Source organism: Serinus canaria, chromosome 2, assembly GCF_022539315.1.
Source record: "Serinus canaria isolate serCan28SL12 chromosome 2, serCan2020, whole genome shotgun sequence".
Lineage (NCBI taxonomy): Eukaryota > Metazoa > Chordata > Aves > Passeriformes > Fringillidae > Serinus > Serinus canaria.
The window spans coordinates 46,354,826-46,357,173 of NC_066315.1; the positions used below are offsets into that span (position 1 = coordinate 46,354,826).

A 2,348-nucleotide genomic window follows, 5' to 3' on the forward strand; every position below is an offset into this window, starting at 1 on the left:
GCGCCGCACAGCGCCCGGCCCGCCGCGCTTCCTTTCCCCGCGGGCGGCTGGAAACTCCCCGAGCCTCCGCTGCTTCGCTTGGGGGCGAATGAGGGCACCCGCGGGAAGGAGAGGCGGCTCCGAGTCCATGTATTTCGTTCCTCAAACCTCACCGCTGAATTTATAAGAGTTCTCGTTCAAAAGAAAAAACAGTCCTGGAAGTAATTCTGCTGTATAGGAGACCAGCAGTAAGAGGAATGGGCTCATGAGGTACACTCTTAGCGGGAGAAGTGATGCTCTTAGAGCATTTGTGCCATGGAGACTTGTATTTTAGCAAAAATGCAAGCCTTTGCCTTTCTGTGCCAGGTAGAGGCGGCTGCTTCTCAACTGGACCCTGGCTGGAAGGAACTGTCTACTGTCACAATAAGCATATTTTGTCTTTTGCAGGGGCAGTCAGTGGGATAAAGAACCTGTCTAGTACAGACAGGGTCCAGCCTCATCTGCAATCAATCAATCAACCAACCAAACAACCAATCTTCCATTTTATAGAGTGTTTCTTGAGTACTCCTTGTTTGTTGCACTCATCAGGTAGTAGAACAGGCGGGCAAAATGCAGGGATTGGTTTGTCTCACAAATTGGAAACAAAGCAGTACTCCATGTATGCCACTCTTCATGTGATTTCATTAGCTCTTATCCTTTATCAGACACAGCAGATGTTCAAGGGTAAATGTAACAAAAACCCACATAACTCACATGAAATAATTTTTATTATCTCTGGAAGGCAAGCTATTTACAGCAGTGAAATAACAGCAAGGAGTACCAGCATACACTGCTTTACTCTGCTTGGCCTGTGGCCTCTGGAACAGCTTCTGCTGGGAATCCCATCACTAGGATGGCCTCAGCATTTCTGCTGCAATTTACTTCTTTTGTTGTTGTTTTAGCATATTTGATATGGACTATTTCAGCAGTCTATTGTCTCCATATTGGAGCCATATTTTCTGCTGCACACAAGCATTTTTCTGTTTGAGGTATGGCTGGTGCTTGTATCCAGTTTAGTTTATGCTGTTTGGTTGGTTTGCTTTTCCATGAATACAAATAATGAGGATAATTTTGAATGCTTTTGCAATCAGAAGCTCCCTTTTGTAAGTTTTTTTTTTTTTTTTGAGTTCTTAGAAAACATAATTTAAACAATAGAAGTATGTAAGTATGACTGTGCCAGGACATTTTATGTTAATAAACTTTTAAAATGCTGCTCATTATCTTTATCTTGCGACAAATAAATTAAATGCTTTGCATGTTCCAGGGGTTTATGGAAAACTGTCAAAATTATGAGTTGTTTGATAAAATTTATAAACATTTATGCAAGTAAGTCTCACTGTAAATTTTAGATACTTCTTGTACTTTGCTTTTATTTAAAGACTTTGACCATATGTGATTTTCAGCTCTGTTACAGTTTTAAAACCTGTTGGTGTGGTCTCCAGACCTTGCTTGCATTCATTTATGTTTCCTGAATATTTTGCAGAAGGGTAGCTTTGTCAGGAGCACCTCTTTGACATAATCAGGCCACTCTCAAGGTTTATTAACATCATCTTCTAGAGGAGAAGTGGTGTGCAAGAAATACTGTTTGTCCACACTGGCAGATACTCTTAACTTTAAAACAGGATTAAGCCCTGAAATGAATGAACATGCAAAGACATTTCAAGGGCTGCAGCCCACTCAGTACTGAGGAATGAACTGCAAACTCCCAGCTGCTCTCCTGCAAGAAAGTGCCATGTCTTCATCACGATTCTATGAGTTACTACTGAGTTTCTCAATTGCTGTGTGCCTATGCACCATAATAGTAAAACACTTTCCCAAATTATAGGTCTTTCTGCAAGAATTTTTAGGGCTGAAGCTAATCAGACCCATGCCTCCAACTACAGCAAATGTGTTTGCCGTGACCTTTGTTTTGATGGTGTAAGTTACTGGATGGAGAGTTCCTTATCTTTTGCAAGTTGTTAATAACAATAGAAACGTGTAAGCTTGATCAGATATGCAAGCCACCTTCACTACCTTGTAAATGCATAGTTTAGCAAGCCAGAACTGGAAGCAGCAAGTTGTGCCAATCTATAGAGCCTTCAAGACAGTGTATATCTGGGTCATATTTTCTTCTTTAGGCTAAGAGTCTCAAAACCACAAAGAAACTGTATTAGAATAATGTATAACAACATAAAAGTAATAAAAGCAGGGACACCTGCAGTGTTGATGTACATGCAGCATGTTTATTGCACTCTTTCTTGCATGATAGGGAAACTCTAGGACAACATATGCCCAAGACCTAGAAAAGTGACTTCCCAAAAGAAAAAAGGAAATACATGCTAATTCTAATG

General features: G+C 40.6%; 1 protein-coding gene across 2 annotated transcripts in view; it reads left to right on the forward strand.

Annotated features, from left to right (window-relative positions):
- The first annotated feature begins 2,118 nt into the window (after positions 1-2,118).
- The window catches only part of BMPER (BMP binding endothelial regulator), a 151,351-nt gene continuing 151,121 nt past the window's right edge, over positions 2,119-2,348 (forward strand). For both annotated transcript variants that reach the window (XM_030235372.2, XM_018920694.3), the window contains exon 1: positions 2,119-2,348. This exon is cut by the window's right edge. The gene's annotated coding sequence lies outside the window, so the exon portion shown is untranslated.